Source organism: Mesoplodon bidens (assembly GCF_964165515.1).
Source record: "Mesoplodon bidens genome assembly, contig: HAP1_SCAFFOLD_300, whole genome shotgun sequence".
In the NCBI taxonomy this organism is placed as follows: Eukaryota; Metazoa; Chordata; class Mammalia; order Artiodactyla; family Ziphiidae; genus Mesoplodon; species Mesoplodon bidens.
Window position 1 is genome coordinate 171,755 of NW_027671414.1, and position 11,286 is coordinate 183,040.

At 44.6% G+C, this 11,286-nt stretch overlaps 1 gene segment (V, D, J or C); it reads right to left on the minus strand.

Moving 5' to 3' along the window:
* Positions 1-3,039: 3,039 nt before the first annotated feature.
* Positions 3,040-4,035, minus strand: LOC308611424 (immunoglobulin heavy variable 3-23-like). The segment is given in 2 exons: positions 3,939-4,035; positions 3,040-3,356 (listed from the first exon to the last, which is right to left on the minus strand).
* Between the last annotated feature and the right edge of the window lie 7,251 nt (positions 4,036-11,286).

Here is an 11,286-nt window from a genome sequence, read left to right on the forward strand (position 1 = left end):
AGAGTTCACAAATAAGGCTGTGGGAGAACATATGTCACAGGGAAATGCCAATCAGAACAAGGACATATCCCCAAAGACTTACAAGAGTGGATCAGATCAGGACTCTGAGAACCTTAAACGTCGGGAGGGTGTGAAGCAGCAGGGGGTCCATTCACAGTTGGTGGGGATGCATAGCGGGATGCACCTTGGGAGACATTTTGGGGCTTCTTGTGAAAGTAAACATACTCCTATGTATGTTTCAGAAATAGTGCTCTTTTTTACGTACCTGAAAGACAATAAGACTTAATCCAGAGAAAACCCTGCCCACGATGCTTAGTTAGCTTTATTGATATCTGCCCAAATTTAAGAAAAAAGCAAGATGTCCTTTCATAGGGAATGACTAATAAACTGTGTATATCCAGACAATGGACACTGAAATCTCACAGCGATTTGAAGAAATATCGAATGATGAGATGGAAATGCAAAGTAGAGATTGCAGAAGAACACAAGTGTCAAGGTGATATCAGGAGTGTGAAAGTGGCCCGTGAGGACTGAGGTTCGTCAGAGGTTGTCCAGAATGACTGAAGAGAAGCCATCTTGGATTTGTCAGGAGGGAAATATCCTCGTCTGCCCCTCTTGAGTTCCTGAGGCCAGGCTGATAACAAAATTGACAAAGACAGATTAACAGGAGAAAAGAAAAAAAATTTTACCATTGACAGGGATGTGCCATAGAAATGGACCCAGAAGTGACCAAAGCAGGCAGCTTTTATATTGTTAGACAAAGACCGAATATTTGTGAGGAATTGGTAGAAGGAGGAAATGTATGCTTTTGGTGCTCAATTAGTGAAGAACCTGAGCAGGGTTTGGGGGTGGCTAGTGCATTAACAAAAGAACAAGGGCTTCCCTGGTGGCGCAGTGGTTGAGAGTCTGCCTGCCGATGCAGGGGAAACGGGTTCGTGACCCAGTCCGGGAAGATACCACAAGTCACAGAGTGTCTCGACCCGTGGGCCATGGACGCTGAGCCTGTGCGAACGGAGCCTGTGCTCTGCAACGGGAGAGGCCGCAACAGTGAGAGACGCGCGCACAGAAAAAAAGAAAAAAAGAAAATGAAAGAACAAGTTTTGTTCATAGAGACTTCCAGGCCTGAATTCCCCATCCCTGGTGACAACCGTCTGCAGTGGAAAGCAGGGTCCGGCTGCTCGTTGCTGAGAAGCCAATGAAGAGGCAGCGTTGGTAGAAAGGAAAGTTTGCTTTATTTTGGCTGCCTGCACCCGGGGGTGGGGGACACACTTCTCTCCAAAGGCCACCCCGCACTGAGAATCTGTGGGAAAGGGCTTTTATAGGTGGAGGGATGGAGCTACAGGCAGAAACAGCAGAGTCAACTCTGACAGTCATCTTGAAATTGGTCATGTTGTGGTCTGATCAGCCTCATCTTTTATTGTTTCAAGTAGAGTTTATCTTCAGGTCCAGGGTCGGTTTGTTCCCATTTCTTTGAGGCCAGTTCTTGGAATTGTGGCAGCTTATATCACGGCTACAGTCTGGTCATCATGCAGTTAACCTCTTCTTCCTGGTGGGAGTTTTAGTATCTACAAGACACCTCACGGGCCATGGACAAGAACATTATCTAAAGCCCTTGAGGAGGAACTAAAGGTCCTTGATTTGCTTAATAACTAAACTATAATCATTTAATCTTGTTGGACAGTTTTCCCCTCTTTCTGCATTTGCTCGCTTCTCTGATAAAACTTATTCTTTGGCTAAATATTTTTCGACAGAAAAATGGCAGGTGGAAGGCATGAGGTGAAGGACCGCTTCACATCCATGCCTAGATGTAGGAGAGCACCTTTCACATGGGACGTTTATTTCTCGCTTCAGGAAGACACGGAGAAAAGTCAGAGTGTCCCTCTAGTTGGCTCTGTCTTAAGTCACTTGGAGGCATATTTTGGGTGGCCTATCCTGGGCCCCAACACTAAGGGCCTCTTTTATTATTTTGTTTCTACATATGCACACCAAGCATGTGATGTAGGTATCGGTTGACTTGAATCTTACAGATGTGAAGCTGAACTGCAGCCTGGAATTGGCAGGTGATGTGCTGGAGAGCACACATCAGGACACAGTGAGACGTCCTGTCGAGGCCGGGGCTTCTCCACCCTGGACCTGGCCGCCACTGCAAAGGTTCCTGGACAGAGGCGGGCCTGCCTGTGAGGCTACAGGACTCTTCGTGGAATGAGAACCTGTGTGATTTTCCTGCATTTTTTTGTTAATCTAAGATTCTGTGGTGAAGAAAGGAGATTTGTTGTCAGCAGCTTCTGAAGATTCATGTTATTATCCACCTGACTATAAACCTTCCCTACCACCTACATATGTGTCTTTTGGTAATAGCTTTGATGATGAATAGTTGACATAAAATAAATTGCACAGTAGAACAGGCTGCAGGTATTATCTAAGCGTATAGGGATTCTACTGGGCCTGGAATCAAGGAGCACATGTAGAAACACCCCCACCCACATCCCCTCTAACGGGCATCACTCCCAGTGACACACTGAGAATCCGGGGCTGCTCAGCTCATTTATGCTTCTCATGCAAGAGGTTAGCAGGCAAGTCAAGAGCCAGCATCCTGGCAGGGACAGCTGGTCTATCAGCAGGGGGCAGGGCTGAGATTTCACAATGAGGAAGGAAGAATTTGTTCAACTCTTTATACATCCACTGGGATAGTTTTGAAACCGGTCAGTTTAGAAAAGATTTAGACAAGGGAAAACCTGAAAATCTAACTTTGAGTCTCTGCCTTTAATAAATGACATTGTCCCCCTATTTGGAAAAGTCTTTCTAATTCAGAGACTGAATGTGTAAGTAAGGAACCATGGATGAGTACAGAGAGGATCCCCAGGGAAAACTGCTATATGGAGAGGAAACCCCAGAGCCTTAGAGGAAAGCAGCCCTTAACTACCATCTGCACCTGCTCCTGGGGCTGAAACACACACTTGTGTGTCCTGAGTGCCCCCTGCATGCCCCCTCCAGTCTCCCTGCAGGGAGGTTTGTGTCTGGGCTCACACTGACTTCCCCTCACTGTGTGTCTTTCCCACAGTAATACACGGCCGTGTCCTCAGATCTCAGGCTGTTCATTTGCAGATACAGCGTGTTCTTGGAGTTGTCTCTGGAGATGGTGAATCGGCCCTTCACAGAGTCTGCATAGTTTGTGTGACCACCACTACCACTAATAATTGAGATCCACTCCAGCCCCTTCCCTGGAGCCTGGCGGACCCAGCTCATGGCATAGCTACTGAAGGGGAATCCAGACGCTGCACAGGAGAGTCGCAGAGACCCCCCTGGCTGCACCAAGCCTCCCCCAGACTCCACCAGCTGCACCTCACACTGGACACCTGCAAACACAGAGACATCCTGGTCAGGAGACTGTCACACAGCCACGGATTCCCTCACTCATATCCACTCACATCCTCAGTATCCCTTGCTCTCCATAAATCACCTTGTAAAATGGCCACAAGGACAACCCAGCTCAGCCCAAAGTCCAAGGTGAGTGTTGTGTCCTGAACCCCGAGTGGGAGCACGTGGGAATCCCGGGCTGGAGCTCCTCTCCCAGAGGTGCAGGGTCAGGGCTGGGGCTGCTTTATATCAGCAGAGGAAGGACCCTATTTGCATGGCCCTGTAGCATATAAGAGGCTATGTCATTGAATGTCCTCAGAAAGGGCAGGTTCTCAGAGCAGGTGTGAGAGTCTTGGATTTTGTGGTGTTGATAGCATTTGGGAAATATAACTTTCATTGTGTGATTGTTCCAGAGTAAACACTTAGCACCCATATGTCATTTTACATATGCACACACATCCTGTGATGTCGCTGTCATTGTTACCCTCATATTAGAGGTGTAAACTACACCCAGTGGAATGGAGGGTTTGTGGAGTGTCCAAGGAGACACATGGGGTGACCGTGAGATCCCGCATCTGCACCTGAGCTCTGCGCCAGGCTGCTCCCTTGAACGTATGCCAGGACAGGGTTGGACTTGGCGGGTGAGGTTTGCAGATCCCCCTCCTGTAATGAGGTCATGATGACGTTGCTCTCTTCCCGTGTTTACCTAAAATATATGGAGGGGGTCAGGGTTCATGAGACGTATTTTCAAGAGTCTCTTATGTCTCAGTACCTTCCCTTCACCCCTTCCCTCCCAAGTCATGCATTTCTTTATTTGTAATTACTTTAATGAGGTTCTTGGCATATAAGAAAGCGCACACACTCAGAATGAACACTCTGATAAATACTGACGGAGGCATCAGCATTACCAGGAGAGAACGAATCAATTCCTCTCATTATTTCCACGAGTTTCTGGGTTTCCTCCTTCCTGTCCCTTCTTATCTTCCATCCTGTCCCCTCAGAACCGTGATCTTCCCTTGTTACGTCAGGTTACTTTCCATTTTCTAGAATTTATAAAAGGGGGATCATATTATATGTATTTTTATTGTTATGGCTTATTTTACTGAGCACAAAGAGTTGTGAATACTCACATGTTTTTTTGTGTATCAAGAATCCTTGGTTTTATAACAGGTTGCATTTAAAGAATGATCATAACATGATTGGCTTATTTATTAAGCTGATGTGTGATATTGGAATTGTTTCCAGTTTCTGGGTGTTACAATAAAGCTGATACTCATCTTGCAGATGTAGAGAGATGAGAATCTGAGAAAATGTTTCTTATTTCAAGTTCTTAAAACAACCTCAAAATGGGACAAGTTGTACATTATCAAAATCTCACCAATATATCAGATAATTATAGAAGTAAGACAGCAACAAATTTAATTCTTAGAGAGAGAAAAATGCTCACAGAATAACAAAGAATAAGAATGTTAATCCTGACTTAGGCTGCTGAATGGAATAAAAACTACTACAAGATTAAAGTATAAAAGGATGCCTTGAGGTCGAGTGTGGTTAGGGTATAATAGTCTCCCAATATCTCCTAACTATCTCACCAGTGTTAGTGTGTCCTGCTAAAGTGTGAATCAGATGGTGTTACGTCTCTATTCACACAGGTGTGTCTTCCTACCTGGGACAGCCCAGGATTCCTGCCTGAGCTCTTAGGTCCTCCTGTATCATGGGGAGGAGGACCTTGGCTCTGGACTTGGATCTGCACTGCTTCATAGCATCTCCACTTACAGTGTGACCTTTGTCCCCTCATCCAGTCCAATTGTGCCATATATTTACCACATATGAAATGGTGCAATAGGATCGCACATGGAAATGAATAAGAATGTTCCAGGTGTTGACTGATGCATAAAACCCTGCCACAGCCCCTGACAGTTTACACGGACAGCAGCTCTTTATTTTGTTCACCGTCTCTGCTTTGGGAGGTCTTGGAGGAGAAGCCCACCATGTCCCATGCAGGGTCACTGTGAGAGGCTCAAGTTCAGCTGCAGGACCTGCTCCTCTGATGCACACTCAACTGTAGGCTGGGGGCTCAGCCAGGTCTGAGGGCTGGGCCTTGTGTCTACCTCGTGTGGATATTGCCTGGGCTCTGACTTCCTTTCAGCACGATCATTGGGACAGCTGAGTGGTCTCTGCATCAGAGCCCTTCCTCAGGGCCCTCACTTACATACCTAGACAGAGCTTGATGTAAGATCCCTGAAGTCATGCCCCTAATATTTACATAACTGACTTGAAACTTACAGCTCCATCCTAGACTGCCTGTGAATTATCGTGGTCTCTTCACTTACAGCTGAGAAAAAGTGGAAGCAACAAATACGTTCTTCCATAAATTAGTAGATAAAGAATGCGTGATGTATCCATGCTGTGGAATTGTATTCAGCAGTTCAAATATTATTGTATTATACCATGAAAGGACATGAGGGAATCCTAAATGTATATTGCTAATTACAAAATCGGTCTGAAAACGTTCAATTTCAACTATTTCACATTTGGGAAAAGGCAAGTCTATATATAAAGCAAGCAGATGGGCATTTAGCAGGAATTGGGAGAAGGTGTTTGATAAGAGAAACATGGACAATATTTAGGATAGTGAAATTCTTCTCTATGAAATTGCAATGGTGGAAACATTGCACTATGGACTTGTTAAAATATATAAAGTAATAGCAGAAAGAGTGAACCTTATTCAATATAAATATAAATGTCATTTATTATTCAGCGACTCAAGAACGGAACGATGCACACTGTATAGATGATACCTAATATTATAGTGAATCTATGAATGAGCATGTCGAAAGAAGGTGGGAAAATAGGTCTTGACCTAAGTGACTTTGGAAATTAGTGGAGTCTGAAGGCTAAGTTCTAAGCCACTGCACATAAGCACTAGGGCCTGGTGGGAAACGGTATTTCCATCAGGAGTCAGGCTAAGCATTCTCTTACTACTGTGCATGTGGAATTGAACAATTAGTAGCTGGATGGCATTGGTGGAGCCAGGATTCTCACTGTTGGATGGAAGGTAACAGACAAGCAAGGGTGAAAGGCTGGATTTAACCATGTCATGTTGCCCTAGGATCAGAGATGTAAGAATTGTCTCACACTTACCTAATACAGGTCCGAAGGTGAGATACAGAGATAGTTGCAGACGTGTGTGTGTTTACATGGGGTACTGCAAACAGATATATTTCCAAGGTCTTTTAGCTTATAGTGTTTGGAGGTAATGTCTACAGTAGACAGGACACCAGCATTAGTATCCTAATACCCACTCTTCTGAATGCTAATACTATTCTCCTGAAAGGATACACAACTCATCTGAGGCATGGCTAATTCTAGGGGCAGAGAAAAGAATACACATGATTATCCTGGAGATTCTTGTGGAACCAGAAAGTAAGGAAGTGTTCACACAAATGGATGTAAAGAGGATACAGGAGACAATCAGAAAAGACTCCTCATGGGTGACAAGCTGTAACAATTACAGAAGCAAAGAAAATGCCTTAGTATATAACCTTAACACAAGGTAAGAAACAAATATGTTGATTCATACTTATATAAAGAGATTGAGTAAATATACCTAATGGGGAAGGTAGGATAAATCTCCCTTAAGGAATAACTTCAGGTACCTCATCATGGTCATCCTCCCTTCAAGAAGGTGCACTTAAACCTCCATCCCTGAATGCGGCCTGGCATAGGGACGTTGCAGAAATTATGGGTGTCCTTGTGTTTCATGATGAATTTTTAGGTATAATATCCCAAACATCATTCATAAAATAAATTTGGAATTTTTCTGTATCGATTAAAAATTCTGTCTTGAAAACAACAACAGCAAGAGCAACAATAACTTCACTGATAAGGGAATGAAAGCACAGACTTGGAGAATGCGCTTTCTAGTATCATATTTATACAGGACGTGTACCATGAATATACAGCAAATTCACAGCTTAACAACAGCAACAAAAAATGAAAATCATGAGCTCTGTGCCAGTGATCTGAAGATCCTTCCACAGAGAAGAGATAAAGGGTTTTAACAAGATTCTTCATTAAGGAAACATAAAATAACACGATGATGAGACACTGCTACTCACCTATTACAATAGTTAAAGCACAAAATAATAAGAAATTCAAATATTGGGGATGATGTAGAGCAAAAGACCCCTCATCCGCTTGCTGGAAGGAATGCCAATGGCAGCCAATTGGAATATATTTGTCGGTTTCTTAGACAGAAACCCAGACACTCACCAGGGGATTGAGGAGTGAGCTAGAAAAGTATTTAGAAATTTTTTTTGTATTTGTGTTTATACAAACAGCTTCATGTGGGTGCTTCTATCATCTTTACACATCGAGCCTTTACCACTCCCTAAAAATGTGTTATGTAGTCAGTTTTTATGGTTATTTTCCATATGATTAGGATATAGCTGTTTCTGTTCCCTGTTATCTAACTCTCTATTTTATCTAATTATGTATTATCAATCTCCACACTAGATAACAAGGTACAGGAAACAAAGCCCACATGATACAGCCCAACCTGTGTCCCGACATTTCAAAATGTCCTCTGAGGAGAAAATGACTGCAGTGCTTTATGGACATCAAATTCTGAATATAAACATGACTCATACTGTTCAAGTGAAAGGCATTGCATCAGACAGGACTGGAGAGATTTTCAGGATGAGAGGAATTGGAAACCCATCTGATGGTGCAAAGCAGATTTAAAGTTCAACAGTAAAAATTATTTATGTCATTAAATGATTAAAAACTTGACAACTAAGAACAGAAAGTAGTGAACTAATCTTCACGTAAAGGTCTCATGAAGAAATATTTCTGTGTGGCTCGTCCAAAGATAGATGGGGAAACACAGAAAAACCTGACTCCATGAAAAAGTCTCAAATCTAGAGATAAGAAAGTTCCCTGGAATCATTGTGGACGAGGCTTCCAAGGGCGGCAATGATCCAGTGGAGAAGCCACAGCTTCTGAGAGAAAACCCCTCCATGACAATCTCTGCACCTGACCTGAATTTGGCCCTCTTGTTTCCTGATGACGCTACGCGCCCCCTGCTGGTGGGAGCGGGCCTTGCAGGGAGGGTCGTGTCTGACTCACCCAGACTTCTCACTGGGCCTCCTGGGACAGCAAAACAGGGTTGTGTCCTAGGTCATCACAGAGCTGAGCTGCAGGGAAAAATGAATCTGCGAGGTGTCTCTGGAGGTGGAGAGTCATTTTTGGAGAGACATCTTGTATGCTGTGCTATTCCCAGAACCAAAGCACCCGGCCACCCCAGCCCATTCCCTAGGGATTGAAGGATCCAGTCCCAGCAGTCAACACTGTTTGTGATGGAGAAAACACAGACTGAGCAGGTGAGGGAGAGGGTCTTCAATAGTTCCGGGCCCAACTCTTGCACCAGCACCTGGACAGGACACCTGGGGAAGGAGAAACAATGAGACACGCACTTCACAGATGTCACCCCATACTCCACCTCCCTCAGACACAGGAGATGCTCACAGGTGAAGGATGCCAGCAAAAGGAGGAATTACCAGAAGGTTTTCATGTTCATTTTGGTTAATGCTTTGACTTTCAGAGAGTTATGTCAGTGAAGATGAGAACCCTGATTCTGAGTAGCACAGGTGCTGTGCTTTCCCCCTTGAGCCTGGGTGTGATGGGCAGATGGGAAGCTGTTTCCATATAAAGATGGTGATGGCTGGTCCTTCTCTAGGGCTCTGGAGGAGGGTGCTGGCTGAGATCCAGGGTGGACACAGCTTCATGTCATCTCTGAAGAAAGGGTGATGTTTCTTTTCCAATATGATACTTACATTTACATATTTGTCTACCTGCGTCTATATTATAGGTGTATTAGTTGGCTAGTGTGGCCATTACAGAATAAGAGACTGGGTGGATTAAACAACAGAAATGGATTCCTCTCAGGCCTGGAGGCTAGAAGTGTAAGGTCATGGTGTTAGCAGGTTTGGGTCCTTCTCAGGCCTTTCTCCTTTGCTTACAAATGGACCTCTTCTCACTGAATCCTCAGATGGTCTTTTCTCTGTGTGTCCGTGTGCATCCCTGGTTTTCTTCTCTGTTCGTTATTACTCTTCTGAAGTGTGACAAAGACCCTTGACCACCCCTTAGCCAACAGGCTCCTGTAATGCTCTTCTCAAGTAGTCTTGACCTGTGGGCTTCTGTGTTTGTGTTTGCATGGCCAGGTTTCGTCAAGAGCCCTGCTGAGTGAGAATAATGAGAATCCCCCAACCTTGAACTCTGATCACCCTCAGTGTTTGATCAAAGCCGTCAACCCCCCTATCACCCACACGGTATCTGATCACCCTGGTCTCCCTTTAGCAAGAATCCTTTTGAGTCTATGTAACCAGAATCCCCTTAGCCTGTATATCTTCTCTGAATAATTTCCATTGCACTCCACCCCACCCTCTTCTTGGCCATAAGTCCCCACTTGCCAGGCTGTATTTGGAATTAAGCCAAGTTTCCAAGGCTGCATCCCACATGCAGCAGCGAGTTCTGTCTTCAGGTTTTGGATGAGGTTTATATTGGAAACATGAGTATCGTTTCCACCGCCCATGGCCATATAACTCATGCCTGAATGAAGCTGATCTCTCATGTACTTTTTTCCTAAGTACACTCACCGCTATTTGTGCATAGAGACACTAGTCTGTTCTTCAGCCTATGCCTGGGACTACTTTAAAAAATCCTCAAGAATCACAGAAATGTGAAAAGCATGGCACTAATTGGACCCCAGAAAGTGCTCAAGTACATCACGGGAGTTGAAAGAAGAAAAGAGAGCATCACCTTGACTGACCTCAGCTGGGAATGTTTGTGTGTGTGTGTGTGCGTGTGTATGTGTGTGTCGGGTGATTCAAACAACCGGGAACATTGTTAATGTCTGTGAATGAAAACATAAGACAGTATTTATTTTGGGGTGCTGATAAAAGCTAGAAGTAGGTGAATTTGCAAATGTGGGATCTGTGAATATTGACGATCATTGCATGTGCAGTATTGGAGCACTCTGGCATTAGAGTCCATAACACTGCCTGTTGCAGAATTCAACATGTGTGTGCAGGTTGCCTGAAAGCAGGAGGGCGTGTCTCTTCCTTCGACATGTACAGAAACAAAACAGCAATTAATACTGTTTAAAAATTTCATGTTCGGGGCTTCCCTGGTGGCGCAGTGGTTGAGAGTCCGCCTGCTGATGCAGAGGACACGGGTTCATGCTCCCGTCCGGGAAGATCCCACATGCCGTGGAGCGGCTGGGCCCGTGAGCCATAGCCGCTGAGCCTGTGCATCTGGAGCCTGTGCTCCACAACGGGAGAGGCCACAACAGTGAGAGGCCCGCGTACCACCAAAAAAGAAAAAAAAAAAAATTTCATGTTCACTCTCAGGATATTTACAAGCTTCACGAACTTCAGGCTCAAATTGAACATTATGGTGAGGTGCAGGGTTGTTCTGAGCCCCTTTGAGAAAAAGGTAAATAAAGAAATGAAAAACAACCTTAATTCCTGAATATTATATGTGTGTGTGCATATGAATATATACATACAAAACTATAATAAAAATAAAAATTAAGCAAATATGTACACGCACACAAAATTTTCCAGACACTTCATTATCCACAACAATGAAACATTAGGATACAGAACAGGGTCTGTGGTGGAGGTCCTGGGCAGGAAGAAGAAAGCAAAGGTTCTAACAAGAATTCCCTCCCAGCCCCCATCTCAACTGCCCCAGGCCTCAGCCCTGTACTTGGTGGGTCCTGAGCGCCCCCTGGTGGTGACGAGCCTCCGTGAAAGAGGTTTGTGTCTGGGCTCACACTGAATTCCCCTCACTGTGTCTCTTGCACAGTAATACACAGCTGTGTCCTCAGTTGTCAGGCTGCTCAGGGATAAATAGACTTGACTC